This window comes from Procambarus clarkii, chromosome 17, assembly GCF_040958095.1.
Source record: "Procambarus clarkii isolate CNS0578487 chromosome 17, FALCON_Pclarkii_2.0, whole genome shotgun sequence".
NCBI classification, from domain to species: domain Eukaryota; kingdom Metazoa; phylum Arthropoda; class Malacostraca; order Decapoda; family Cambaridae; genus Procambarus; species Procambarus clarkii.
In genome coordinates, this window is record NC_091166.1 from 16,057,364 (window position 1) to 16,073,355 (window position 15,992).

General features: G+C 46.7%; 1 non-coding gene across 1 annotated transcript; it reads right to left on the minus strand.

The window, feature by feature from the left end:
* Positions 1-11,049: 11,049 nt before the first annotated feature.
* On the minus strand, positions 11,050-11,168 carry LOC138365769 (5S ribosomal RNA). The gene has a single exon (XR_011228988.1). It is a non-coding gene; the product is annotated as a 5S ribosomal RNA (ribosomal RNA).
* Between the last annotated feature and the right edge of the window lie 4,824 nt (positions 11,169-15,992).

The window sequence follows — 15,992 nt, forward strand, 5'->3', positions numbered from 1 at the left end:
TCCCTTGCCGCTCCGTCAGTGGGTTGAAGTTGTGTGAATCGAATTGACGAATGCCCGCACGATTTCCCGACTATATCCCATCAAGCGGACGTACTAGTAGCATTGCAACTCCTGCCTGCCCTTACTTTACGCTTGTGGTCGAGTAGACACGGCTTTCTCACAACGCTTTCAAAACTGCAGTTGCCTACTCGTCTGTTTCACGTCCCTGTGAAATGACTTTTGCACAAATCCAAAAAATAGAGCAAAATCAGCGATAATAGTGATGAGGTGAGCCGCCTGTTGGCTGCAGCCAGAGGAAGGAGGGGAGGGGCAACGGGGTGACGTAGGCGAGTCGAGCAGCCAATGGCGCTCGAGCAAGCGCCTCGAGACGGCGTATATAAGCAAAAATTTTCGGCGCCGGCCATCACAAACCACAGTTGTTCACCATGGCTCGCACCAAGCAGACTGCTCGCAAGTCCACGGGAGGCAAGGCTCCTCGTAAGCAGCTGGCCACCAAGGCAGCACGCAAGTCTGCTCCTGCCACAGGGGGTGTGAAGAAGCCTCACCGTTACAGGCCCGGAACGGTCGCCCTGCGTGAGATCCGTCGTTACCAGAAGAGCACCGAGTTGCTCATCAGGAAACTTCCCTTCCAGCGTCTGGTGCGCGAGATTGCCCAGGACTTCAAGACCGATCTTCGCTTCCAGTCGTCTGCCGTCTGCTTTACAGGAGGCATCCGAGGCTTACCTGGTCGGTCTCTTCGAGGGACACTAACCTCTGTGCCATCCACGCCAAGCGTGTCACCATCATGCCCAAAGGACATTCAGCTTGCTCGCCGTATCCGTGGAGAGCGTGCATAAGCTAAAATCGACCACCCTAGTATACACCAAACTCGGCCCTTCTCAGGGCCAAAATATCCTTCTAGGAGATTTCAGACATTCTAGCATAATTTAGGTGTCATACATACATGTGATATCAATAAATCAAGTCATTTGTAGTACAACCTGTTCTCTTACAAACAAAACGCCGTCGCTTTTCACTCTTATGCACTGTCAAGGATCACCCCCCCCCCCCAAAATAAAAATTGTCATACTGTACTAGAAATAAAAGCAGCTTGTATAAGTGACATATACTGTCCAGTCCTGTTTTATTCTGTTTTCGGTCCTCTGGCTTAATCTGTTAAGTTAGGAGATGACATTTTAAATTAACCGTTTTCTTGACATTTTCAAACCTAAGAGGGTGGCCTGCATAGTAATCCTAATGTGGAACATAACAATGAATCTCTAATCTCTAGAAAAAAGATACCGAGTGCTTATATGTGTTGAGAGAGAGAGAGAGAGAGAGAGAGAGAGAGAGAGAGAGAGAGAGAGAGAGAGAGAGAGAGAGAGAGAGAGAGAGAGAGAGAGAGAGAGAGAGAGAGACACACACAGACAGACAGACAAGACAGACAAGACAGACAGACAGACAGACAGACAGACAGACAGACAGACAGACAGACAGACAGGCAGGCAGGCAGGCAGACAGACAGACAGACAGACAGACAGACAGACAGACACACTGAGAGAGAGAAACACACACAGACAGTTTCATAAATATTCTCATTTTATAGCTATTTGCTTTCAGTGACAGAGGTTTTTGTTATAATAGTATTGGTGTCTAACACTCACAATCTCTTTAGAAATTAAAGTGTGGCTCCAATGGAGCCGAGTTTGTTGGTTTGAGGCCAAGCCACCACCACAGGGCAGTAAGTAAGCCGTTTACTTGGAGGAGGTGTACTTGGTGACGGCCTTAGTGCCCTCAGAGACGCGTGCTTGGCCAGTTCTCCGGGCAACAGGAGCCTTACAGCCGTCTGGATCTCCCGACTGGTAATGGTGGAACGCTTGTTGTAGTGGGCCAGGCGAGAAGCCTCGGCGGCGATGCGCTCGAAGATGTCGTTCACGAACGAGTTCATGATCGACATGGCTTTGGAAGAGATACCAGTGTCGGGGTGGACCTGCTTCAGCACTTTGTAGATGTAGATGCTGTAGCTCTCCTTCCTCCTGCGCTTCTTTTTCTTATCGCCCTTGGCAATGGCCTTCTGGGCCTTTCCGGCCTTCTTGGCAGCCTTTCCAGATGCCTTGGGTGGCATGATGATGCTCGTGCTGGCTGGCGTTGCGATACAATAATGAACTTTTGCGCGAGGCGAGCTTTCCTTTTATATCCCGCTCGCGACTCAGCTCAGAGCGGGTCGCGTGGCGGAGCGCGCTGATTGGTCAGTGGCGGGCTCCCTTGATCCTGAGCGGGGTATATAACACGAAGCTCGATCTGCGGGGCGGCATAAAGCAGACGTGCTCCCAGGAGCTCCCGCCACCTACAGGAGAAACTGAGCGTTGGCTCCGCCCACCTCACTCAGGATTGGTGCGCCAGCGAGCCAATCACAGCCGGCCGGCCGCGTAGCAGCCAGCCACACTCACTGCCAGTCGACTACAAGCTCTCTCGGCGTCAAGACACGCCGGGGCACCTGTACTGTGTCTCAACCTAGCTCTACTGACGCTTACAGCAGTATGATGTCCTAATAAAATAACTACCCATCCTCATCCTTCATCCCACACCCCCTCCCCCCCCCCCATTCCCCACCCTCTCCTCCCCATTCTCTCCCTGCCTGTACCAAGACACACCACACACACACTCACACAATACACAATGCATAACCTACTAATCATAGAATTAAGGAGTGAATAAGGCTGTCTTTCTAAACTGTTTCTACCTCTTGTATTTCGCCATTCCAAACGATCATTCCCGAGCGGTAGCCAAAACCGGGTTCTTGAAATTCTTGCGGAGGTTTGATCGGGCATCTAACAGCCTTGTAGCAGGCTTAGGCTATCGATAGGTTCAATTACCACCTTGTCTAGTAGCTCTAGTTGCCTAGCAACTAGAAGTTAGAGGCCTCGGCCTAACTAACACCCACCATCCACTTAGTCTACCTGGACACTTCACAGCACCCACCATAGTATAGATTAGATTAGGCTGCCTGGCCCACCAAGCTATGGCGACCAAAGTCAGATTCACAGACGAATCTGGCCGGGGTCCGTACCCCAGCCCAACTACTTGAGGTGGTCTACGAGGTCACCCAGATTACCTACAAAAATGTGTTACAAAATAACGAATGGAGCCATCTTGTTGGTGCCCAATGCAAACCTCCCAGACCTCCTTTCGTCAGACACCATGAACAAACTAAGGGAGAAGAATATCACTGTCTACCCCCCTGCCGAATTCCAAGCCCAACGCACCATCTTTGTACATAGGATCCATGACATCATCATGGATCACTCAAATGATGAAATAATTGCAGAAATAGAGAGGAAAAACAGGGATGTCAAAATACTTCAGGCCCACAGATTCACAACCCAACGCAACAACCAAGTACTGAAACTTACTCTGGCTTCACCGGAGCAAGCAACGCAAGGTCTGCACACAAGGCCTTTCTGCATTTGGCATCATGGCTGAACCTGACAAAATCAACCCACAGAGGTTTTACAAGCTCAAGCAATGCTTCAAATGCTTTCAGTATGACCATTATTCCAATGCATGTAACAATGGAACCCCCAAGTGCAGCAGGTGCACAGGGGAACACAGCTACAGGGAATGCACAAAACCCTACACCCAAATGTGCTCTATGCAATGGTCCACACATTGCAATCTCGCATCTTTGTCCTCGCAGGCAAGAGGCAATCAAGCAATTGCATGAAACGGAGACAGCAGCCCGCCAACAGGCAGCTATTACCATCCCTGCCCCTCCTCCACCAGTAAATGCCTGGGGCATCCCTAACCAACAACAGGCCCAGTCGGTGGCCCAAGGGGGACACCAAAGCACCCAACACCCCCATAACCCCACGGTTATACCAGAGCAAACCCAGAATCAAACACAACAGGCCCCAACACCTAACTCTCTTGCAACAAACCCCGATCCCAAGCCCAGCTTAGGGGCCGAACTCCTAACATTTGCTCAAATCCAATTTCCAGACAACCCAGTGAAGCTCCTAGGTTTCTGGAACTCACTTAGGAAAGACAATGGCCTACCCCCTGTCCATATGTCCGAAGACTCGCTTGCCTACTTGACTCCTAACATCACAACAACCGCCGGCCAGGCCCAAGCACAACCCAACAACCCCAACCCTAGTACTCCTCGCCCCCAGGCCTCTACCAACGCCCATGAGACTCCAAACTCCCTGAACAACCCCGGCCCCTCCACCCCGACATTCTGGGAAACACCTATGTCCACCCTTCCTGGAACACTCCCACATCAGATCGCCCTCCAAGCTCTCACAAACTCCCTTGCCATACGGAACCCCATCCGGGGCACTAGGAAATTTCGCTTCAAACACCGCAGCCCCACAACAATATATTCCACACAACGCTGTACCAAGAGGCCTAGGACCAACACTTACAGCCGAACCCCATCCCCTGTGGACGGAGCAAGGGCAAGCAACCCCCACAACTCTTCACCAGAGAGCGACTCTAGCACCACGGATGTCGACATCATGAACAGCAGTGACACCGAAGACCCCCCAATGGCACAGCAACGTATGGTAAACCCCAACCCCAACCAATCCCCGACCGGAACCAGGAACAAGATACCTGGCTCAACAGCTTTACCCCCCTCCTCCACAAACAGAAGCGACCAAACCGAATGTAACAACATTGGCACTACAGCCAAACAAACACTTCCGTCCCATAGTCAATAATGGGGATCACAATCCTTCAGGTGAACATCAGACATTACTTCAACAACAAATACCTACTCACTCTGGAGGTAGCCAGACTTAACCCAGATGTTGTCTTACTCAATGAAACAGCGGCCAGACAAGACCAGCACATCTCCATCTGGGGTTATTCCACCAGGGAAGTCAACAGGGGTAGGTACAGTGGGGTGGCAATACTAATAAGAAGAGGCTCTCCTACCGCCCCATCCTCATAGAAGACGACAACTTTCTTGCAATAGAACTCACCACTTCACACGGCCCCCTCATTGTCTGCACCGCATATCTACCACCTAGATTGGCCTACCTCCCCTCCATCCCTCTGAACAAGCTGCTCGACAGGAACCTCCCCACTATCATCGCAGGAGACCTGAATGCCCACCATCAGGCCTTATTCAACGCTCCTGACAGGCCAGACCTCAAGGGCAGGCAGCTCTTCAATCTAATGCAAAACCGGGACCTCTCCTTCCAAGGCCCCCACTTTAAGACGTTCTTTGCGGGCAACCATAGGGGCACCCCTGACATAGTGCTGACCAACAGAGATTGTGACCTGTTCCACTGCAGAGTAACCCCAGGCAAGAACGTGGGGTCGGATCACATCCCTGTGGTCACATCCCTCCAAGCAACCCCCTTCAGATATGTGGCACCATCCAGGCCCAGATTGGAAACCATACGTGCCCGTGACTATGACACCTTCCTTGCTGGCGACCCCATCCTTGAGTTCGACAACCTCCCAACCCAAACAATTGACCAAGCAGTAAACACCATCCACAACCGGATCCAGCTTGCAACCGAGGCCACTTGTGAAGTATCCACCACTAGGACTTACCACCAATATAAGCCGACCCGAGAAATCAGAGGCAAAATGAATGTGTACCAGTGAGCCTGCCAAAGCCACTACCAAACAGGCCAGCCACCAGCGTTGACCCCACAAACACTCAGAAGGGAAACCATAGACCTTACGCTGACCCACAAGAGCCACATTTGGAGAACCCTAGTGAGACAGGCCAACCAGTACAAAAGGGAGCCGGGAACTTTCTGGCGCAAGATCAGACAGCTCCTGGGATCGGTTAACCCCAGCCTCACCCACCTTGTACACACATTCCTTGACGAAGATGAAGAGGAGCAACAAGAAAAAATAGAAGACCCGCAGGATCAGGCTGACCTCATGGGCGCAGTTTGGAAAAAGACACTCACAGCTTCAAACAGCAGAGCCTTCAACAACACTCACTTTGAACGTGTCAACCAATGGACAACAGAAAATGCCGCCTCCCTTAACAGCACCCCTCTGATTGACCTGACAACCCTAGAAGACGACCACCCTTTAACAAGACCCATAACTATGCTAGAGATGAGAGGAGTCATCAAAAACACCAGAGATAAGGCCCCAGGACCATCAGGGATCAAAGCGCTGCAGATCAAACTTCTACCAGGCAATCTTATGCAATCCATACTCAACCTATTCAACGCTATGCTGGCATCGGGTCACATTCCTGTAGCATTCAGGTCAGCCAAGATGATATTCATTCCCAAACCCAAGAAAGACCCCCACCAACCTGGCAACTACCGACCAATCTCACTCTTAGACTCAATAGGCAAGTGCTTTGAAAAAATCATGTCAAACCGCCTTAACTACTACATGGAGTACAACAACCTCTTCACAGAAAAGCAGTTTGGCTTTCGAGCACATAGATCAACCCAGCACGCAATTAACATCATCTACGACGCCTTAAGCTCTATTCGCAAGCAAAAACAGGTAGCCTTGATTGCGACGAGGGACGTACACAAGGCCTTCGACAGCCTGTGGCACGATGGTCTGGTGTACAAACTAGCAGACTTACCAGCGCAAAACTGGACCCTCCTCAGGCTGATCAGTAATTTCCTTAAGAATAGGCAAGTCACCCCCAGCTTCAAGGCAAACGAGGCCGCAGCCTTCACCCCAACAGCTGGAGTCCCCCAAGGATCATGCTTGAGCCCGGTTCTCTTCAACATCTTTGTAAATGACCTGCCCCAACCAGAGTATAGGGACACCATTATCGTGCAATTTGCGGACGACGTAACGCACGTAATAACATCTAACCCTAGCAGCCAAGCGGCCAAACATGCAACTGCAACCCGTAAGGCAAACGTAGAACTAGCAAGGACTGCTAACTGGGAAAGGAAATGGAGAATCACCACTAACCCAGAAAAGATTCAATTAAGCACTGTCGGCTGTATGGCCTTCTCAATTGAAAATGAGGGGGGAATAAGAATCAGGGGTGAACCCATAGCCATCTCAAACTCCAACACAGTGCTCGGTTACAACTTCAACAGGCTACTCAACTCCTCCCAGTACGTATCCCAGAAGACAGCGATGGCCCGGGGCTCTCTGGCGAGGCTCTTCCGTTTCAACCAAGCCCCATCCCACATCAAGCTCCACCTGTACAGAATGATCATAAGGCCTAGCTTGGAATACCCATACGTTCCCCTGAACCTCACCAACAAATCCAACATGTTGAAGATTCAACGAGTACAAAACAAAGCACTTCGCTTTGCAGAGGGCCTGACTCTGAGTGACAGGGTGAGAACCGACCTGATCCATGAGACGCTCAACATGAAGCCAATGAACATTAGGCTCAGCTACCTGGCCAGAAGACAGCTGTACCGTATGAAGAACATGTATGTCCCAGACCCAGAAGATCCCTTCGTAGCAGAAAACACCACCAGCGACTACGAGATCCATGAACCACCACACAGAACCAGAAGAATCACTCTCCAACAAAAAGTGATCAGACATATCCATGATGAGGCCTTCCCAAGCCCTCAGATACTAAGCGGTCTGCCAGACGATCCAGATGAGTGGCCCATCCCGGACCCAATCTACACCAAATGAAGAATAAAGAAAGAAAAAAAAAAATAATAAATAAAAAAAAAAAAAAAAAAAAAAAAAAAATAATAATAAATAAATAAATAAATAAAAAAAAAAAAAAAAAAAAAAAAAATATATATAAATAAAACACCTACAAAAAAATATAAAACCAAAAAACCATTTGTCGTGGCGTCAGAAGTGTAACTACCCTGATGTTTCTAAGATTAGCCTCCTTCAGCCAACTCCATCGGCTCTAGTGCTTTAGGACACCAACAAGGTCACAAACACTAGCCCCCCCAGCCAATGTACTGACAACCCAACATAACACACACGCAAACAAACAACACATACAAAAATGTCAACCCATGGTGGACAGGCCACCGAACTTTCAAACCTCCTCTCTCTCTACACCCACATCCTCTTCCTGAATTTCATCTCCCCATCCCTCTACCTCCCCCATCCTTTCCATTCCCTATGGACATCAAAGCAAAGCAAAAGCGGCATAAAACCACCACAAACCCACAACAGCAGCAGCAATGTCAGGACGCGGCAAGGGAGGCAAAGTGAAGGGCAAGTCAAAGTCTCGCTCCAGCAGGGCCGGACTTCAGTTCCCCGTGGGCAGAATTCACCGTCTGCTGCGTAAGGGCAACTACGCCGAACGCGTCGGTGCTGGCGCTCCTGTCTACCTGGCAGCCGTCATGGAATACCTCGCTGCCGAAGTTCTGGAGCTCGCCGGTAACGCCGCACGTGACAACAAGAAGACCCGTATCATCCCACGTCACTTGCAGTTGGCCATCCGCAACGACGAAGAACTCAACAAACTTCTGTCTGGCGTAACCATTGCACAGGGAGGTGTTCTTCCAAACATTCAGGCAGTTCTTTTGCCAAAGAAGACAGAGAAGAAGTAAGCACTTCTGCCACCCACCACGACAAATACCATAACCAGGCTCCATCCGGAGCCACACACACTTTAATAGAGAGATTCAAGTAGACAATCAACTTTCAAACATTAATAATAACATTTATATTGATTTCATTTGGAATGTGTACATAACAAACAAACAAACAAAACAAAATTATAGGGGATATTCAGCATCACTTGGAATATTAACCAATCATATAAATCCAATATATATTTTATATTTTACTTTAAGCGAGGAATTCATATTCTATCAATTTTTAATCATACAAATGAACAAAAGCAATTCTTCACTAGACGTAACGAATGAATAAATGATCAAGGTTTTAATGTGTTTCATGAATAAATATATATATATATATATATATATATATATATATATATATATATATATATATATATATATATATATAATATAATATAATATAATATATTATAATACTTGTGAACCAGAATATGTTTGAGCAGCAGCGATCGTGCCATTGGCCGAAGTGCAACAATTCAAATAATTTAAAGGGCCTGCTCGGGTATATAAGAGAGGCTGGGAGACTGGGGCCGGTGGTGGGTGATGGGTGATGAGTGATGGTGTGGTGTGGTGTGGTGTTGTTAAGAGTTGATTTACGGCCAGCCAGCCAGCTGCAGCCAAGGCAGGGCAGGGCAAGGCAAGGCAAGGCAAGGCAAGGCAAGGCAAGGCAATAACAGGACAGGACAGCCAAGGCAAGGCAAGGCAAGGCAAGGCAAGGCAAGGCAAGCAGGCGGGCGGGCGGGCGGGCGGGCGGGCGGGCGGGCGGGCGGGCAGCCAGCCAGCCAGCCAGCCAGCCAGCCAGCCAGCCAGCCAGCCAGGCAGGCAGGCAGGCAGGCAGGCAGGCAGGCAGGCAGGCAGGCAGCCAGGCAGCCAGGCAGCCAGCCAGTCAGCCAACCAGCCAGCCAGCCAGCCAGCCAGCCAGGCAGGCAGGCAGCCAGCCAGCCAGCCACTCCCACTTTGTATTTATATGCATTCAATTTATATTCAAACATTATATATGTTAAGGGCCTAGTTTTAGTGTTTATTTTAAAATGACAAACATCGAGTCGTTTTACCAGTCCTTTAGCGTTAACGGTGATGCATTTTAAAACTGAACAGAAATCACCTTTTCTGGATATATCAAATATCGAATCCGCTTAATGTGCCTACAATTCAATCATTCAAAAAATACATAATTTACATCATGCCTTTTCATAGAACAGACAATAAGATTTGAGACAATAAGAACTTTAGTTTTATAACTAAAGTTGCACAATTATACCAACTCTATGGTGGCTGGGTGGTAAGGTGTGTGGCTGGTGTTTTGGAAGTCGCGAGTTCAAACGACCCAATGGGAGTACTTTTTTTTTTTTTTATGCCATACAATCTTCCTAGTACTATTATGTAGGTGTGTGTGTGTGTGTTTTTATTCATTCTTTGGTTTTATAGATGACATACATATTGACTCCTTTTACCGGTCCTTAATTAGGCTCTGGGGAAGCAATGGTGGTGGTGGTGGTGGTGGTGCATTTAAAACTAAACCAAAAATCACCAGTTCTGGACGCGTCAAATATCATATCCGCTTAATGTGTCTACAACCTAATTACTTAAAACTACACTATTTAATTCATTCATATCACGTGCATATTGGTCATTATGCTCATACAACCGACATAACAATTTATTTTCATTATTAGAATCATACATTTCATCAAGTAATACAGATACAAAGAGATTTTCTTTCTGAGAAGACCGTTAGTATTGGCTGGCTGGCAGGCAGGCAGGCAGGCATTTGAGGGTTATTATTTCGCCTGTTGATTGGGGGGAGGGTTGATGTGTTAGGGGGTTTTCGGTTAGGTGTGGTGGTGGTGATTGGTGGTGATTGGTGGTGGTGGTGATTGGTGGTGATTGGTGGTGAGTAGTGGTGGTGGTGGTGGTGGTGGTGGTAGTAGGTGGGAGGGGGGGGGGGAAGGGGAATGATGGTCTGTGGATTCCTTCTCCGTACCCCTTACATATAAGCAAAAACATGCCTTCCTGTGGGTATAGAAACATTAACACAAATTATATCAGTAACTGATATTGTAGCCTTTTAAACAGAAAAGATTTGTACATACAAATACTTTTAAATTATCATTTATTTGTGGAAATGGCATTTACGTCATTAAATTGATACCTCAGCATCAAGTGTCCTGCAGTGGTCCAGTGGTAAAGTGTATATAAGTGATGCGTATTCTTGGAGTTGCGAGTTCAAACCCGGATTAAGCTATATATATATATATATATATATATATATATATATATATATATATATATATATATATATATATATATATATATATATATATATATATATATACAACATGTTTTGTTTTGGTTGTTTGTTTTTGTATAAAGCCTCACACACTATATTAAGCGAGTTTGTTTTAAACATGACATACATATTAATTCATTTTACCAGGCCTTATTCCACACAACTCCGTGAATTTCCCGTGGAGCCAGCCAGCCAGCCAGCCATTCAAACAAAAACAAACGAAACAAAACAAAACAAAACAAAAAACATTATTGCCAACAGCATTTGGTGTTCCCAGGCGGTCACCCATCCAAGTACTAACCAAACCCAACGTTGCTTAACTTCGCTGATCGGACGAGAAGCGGTGTTCTCAACGTGGTATGGCCGTTGGCATGAGACTGCCTACACATTGTGGCTAATAACCAACTCTTTTTAGTCATCACGGCAGGATACGGACCTTCTTGTGGTGTCTTAATGGTAATTGTATCCTAACATATTTTTGTCTCCTTGGCATGGATATTTAACATCGTTTATTCAGTCTTGGGTTTATGTTCTTTCGCCATTTACAGACATTTTACATCTACCTACTTCCTCAGCCTACCCTGCCAATTTCTAATGAATTTGTGGATTTTCTTTTGTAATACATACATGTGTGTGCTCATCTGCTCTTCAGTTTTTATGATATTTGTCTCATCTGTCCTGCTTTATGATACTTTTACAAAGAACATGAACAAATGCTTCTATTTTAGAGAAGATATGGGATCCAGGTTTCGGAGCCGTAAAACCAACCGTCGTGATTGGTGGACGAGTTGCCAGGTTGCAGCTTCTGTACCGTGCCGGCACATAAATAGGTTCGGCTCAAGCGGCGGCAGCATCATTCCCCCGTGACTGTCTGAGCGTCTCTCATCACCTTGGTTATCTCATCATCATCATGGTAGAAGCAAAGCCTACCAAGAAGGCTGCGGCTGCTGCTGCTGTGGTGGCCACCACCAGGAAACCTCGCGTCCAGGTTGCTCACCCGAAAACTAGTCAAATGGTTCTAGCCGCGGTCGCAGCACTCAAAGACCGTAAGGGCTCGTCTCTACAAGCAATCAAGAAGTACGTTGTTGCCAACAACAAAGTCGAGGCTGCCAAGATCGCCATTTACATCCGAAGATTTCTCAAGAAAGCAGTGGCTGACGGCATTCTTGTTCAGACCAAGGGAAGTGGAGCTAGTGGATCATTCAAGCTGGCCGTAGCAGAGAAGAGGGCCGTTCTAACTCCCAAGAAAGCCACCACAACCAAGAAACCATCTACAGCAGCAAAGAAGGCCGTGGTAACTCCCAAGAAAGCCGCCACAAGCAACAAACCACCTACAGCCTTGAAAAAGAAGCAGCAGCAGCAGCAGCTTGTTGTTGGGAACAAAAAGCCCAAAATAAAGAGAGCTTCAAAATCTCCCAAACCACCCAAGGCAAAGAAAGCTGTCAAGAAAACAACAAAGGCAAAATAAACGACGACATGCAAGCAGCATGAATACACATGACAATAAACATCCAGGCCTCCCCCCTCAGTGGAGGGGCCTCATATGATTCCAAAAAGAGTTTAGTTTTGTAGACAAATAAATCATTACTTTTGGGGTAGATTTACTCTGTATATTATATATATATATATATATATATATATATATATATATATATATATATATATATATATATATATATATATATATATATATATATATATATATATATATATATACACACACATACATGGGTGAGGTGATATGGTACCAAAGTTTTTGGTGAGGTGATTGACATTTACACAAGATAAAACACGAACCAATGGGAATAAAAACATAAGAATGGAAGTAACTGCAGAAGGCCTATTGGCCCATAACACAAGCACTTCCTCTTGATGCTTCTATATTGGTTCGGAGTCTTGAAGCTATAATATATATATATATATATATATATATATATATATATATATATATATATATATATATATATATATATATATATATATATATATATATATATGCACACAAAACTAAATAGTCTTGTTAGACAAATTGCCCCTATTAGAGGCAAGTTGACTAACAAGCCGAATGACTGCAATTGTTTTGAATTTGAGTTAAATCTAACATAGAAATGTAATCAAACCTAACCTAACCTATGCTAACCCAAGCTAAGCTAACCTAACCTAACCTAAGCTAACCCAAGCTAAGCTAAGCTAACCTAACCTAACCTAACCTAACCTAAGCTAAGCTAACCTAACCTAACCTAACCTAACCTAACCTAACCCAGCAATTCATGATCTTAATATAATACTGTTAATTGGATAAACCAATTTGGAAAGAAATGTTCGAAAATAACAAAATTAACTGTGCTTGTTAGGAAAATTGGGCCTTGCATACTTGTCCCAATAGTGTGGTTCTCGCTTTTAGGTACGACATAAACGTATACCTAAGTTGAGAGAGAAAAAGATTCGCACTCAAACATGCATATCGATTGCCAGTCCTGAATTCTGGGTAGATATTCGTGTCCTCCCTTTTCATTTACCATCATTTGGATACTATCAAAACAGCTCTGAGAAGGATAAAATGAATAAAACGGGTAGCTCACTCATGTAAAAAGGAAGAGTTGGGAAAGATCTCTCTCTCTCTCTCTCTCCCCCTCACCCCCCCCCCCCCCACCAATGATCCTGCTCTGCTAGTATATAACGTAACAAACCTTCCCCCCCCCCCTCCCTCCCCAATCAGAGTCCCTTTAAGCATGCGAGGATAAAAAATAGATTTCATAAGACCCAATGTGCTAGCTGATATCAAAACAATTTATGTTATCGTCTATTAAGCCCTTCAGTAAAAAAGTATAGGGACCTAATTAGGTCCCGTTTTGAGGTGGTGGTGGGTGGAATCGATGGATTAGCCAAGCTCTTATCCGCCGAATCCGTAGAGGGTACGACCCTGGCGCTTCAGAGCGTACACCACGTCCATGGCAGTGACGGTCTTCCTCTTGGCGTGTTCCGTGTAGGTTACAGCATCACGGATGACGTTCTCGAGGAACACCTTCAGGACGCCACGGGTCTCTTCGTAGATGAGACCCGAAATACGCTTCACGCCGCCACGACGAGCTAAGCGACGAATAGCGGGCTTGGTGATGCCCTGGATGTTGTCACGTAGCACCTTACGATGACGCTTGGCGCCACCCTTTCCGAGTCCCTTGCCTCCCTTGCCGCGTCCAGTCATGGTGTTGAAGTTGTGTGAATCGAATTGATTGTACACAGGCAGTGACTCGTTCATATGCAAGGTTCTGAAGAGGAGAATAAGGTGGAGGTGGTGGGTGAGGGAAGAGAGGTGGAGAGGACTGAGTTTGTTGTGCAGTATTATGATGATGTTGCTGGTGAGGTGAAGCATTAAGGACACTGGCATAGGACATTGATGTGGCTGATGCTGTTTGGTGATGAGATAGGTTATGGGAGGTTGAAGAAGAGGAATGAGGGTGTGCTTGAGTGCGAGGTTGGTTATTGCGAAGAGATTTTAGGGTTTGCTTTCTCAAAGGGCAAGATTTGTCAACTGCTGAATGACCTCCTTGGCAATTGATGCATTTTAAAGTGTTGGCAGAGCACTGAGTGTAAAAATGGCCTTCTACAGAACATTTTGAACAAATTTGTGGGCTTTTACATTTCCGGGTTTCATGACTGTATTTGTAGCATTTAAAGCATTGCAGCAAAGGAAGATAGTCAACTGGACTAATGAGATAGGGAGGAGTGCTGGTGTGGAGGATTTTAATTCCATGGTGCAAGAGTTTTTGAGCTTCTGTAGGGGAGGAACATTGGATCTTGAGGTGTTTTGTATTGGGCACTGGGTATATCTCCATTACAGTAATAGCATTCCTGTGAGAGATGTCTTGAGAGAGATTGATAGTAGTAGGTGCTGAAAGGACAGAGCTGTCGACATTTCTTACAAGTACAGAGCATTTAGTTTTTTGTTCAATAGTGAGAACAGGAGTAAGTGAAGCTTGTGTGAGTTTTCTGAAAGTAGGTTCCTTGAAACAGGCAAAAAGGTCGTCTTCAGAGGCAATGAGAAATTTGATGGTGTTTGTGTTGGCATGTTTTATATGGTTAGTGGCTGGTGTGCCAGTGGCATTGTAAAAGGTAGTGATGCAGTCAACTGTGTCTATGGGTGTATTCCCAGTGTAGGTCATCCGTAGACAGTGAGCCATTGTGACTCACTGTCTACTGACAGTCCCGTGTCTTGTGCCAATCACTGCGATTCCATTAGCTCAGTGGGGGGGTCAGTGTGCTCGTGAGCTGTGGGTTGGAGCTCGGTTGTCAGAGGCGTAATTCCGGGTTCCTAGCAGGCTAATTGAACCCGGTTCGGCACAAATACAAAGTATTCGTGAGTCCTGAAGGTGTTACTCAAGGGCAACCCCCACTGCTAGTTGACTCGCACTATCACGAGGTTCTAGCAGTGGATCGGCATAGCAAACAAGCCAGGCAGGGAGACACAGGGCGCAAGCACGTGCTGTGACCCCACCTGGGAGGAAAGGACGAATACCCCACTGCACTTTCACCGCACAGGGGGTAGGTCCCGGCCTGAAGAGGAAGAAATGTTTAGCAGAGGAGAGAAAGAGTGCTATGCACGGCAATACACATTACGTAAGTTAGGCCATCCAGCTGTCCCTGGTTTTATTCAGGGTGGCAGTACGGGTTGGCCCACTAGGGTAATGTATCTTTGCACGTTATATCACTGATAGAGCTGTAACATAAACCGTGAACACGCCGAGAGGAAGAGCCGTCGTTGCCTGAAAAAGAGGTGTGTGCCAGTTTGCCTGGGTGTTGCCTTGGATGGAAGATGGCTGTGATAAGGATGTGGCCCCAGGTAGGGTTACCACGAGAGTATGCTCGTCTGGGCCGACCAAGCGGCCCTGACCTTGCAAGTTAGCAACAGGTGCTACTAGCGCTCTGCATCTCTGGCTGTTGTTAAATCGATGCTGTTGGATCACTGTGGTGGTTGTGATGTCAGATGCCTCAAAACGGTGGTCCCATGTAACTGCAATAATGCAGAGGCAGGTGGTTGCAGGTGCGGGGGCGCTCAAACAGCGTATCGCCTAGATCTCACTGCGAGCGCGACGTGCTGCTGCTTCCGTTGCCAATGAGAGAATGCCCGCACGATTTCCCGACTATATCCCATCAAGCGGACGTACTAGTAGCATTGCAACTCCTGCCTGCCCTTA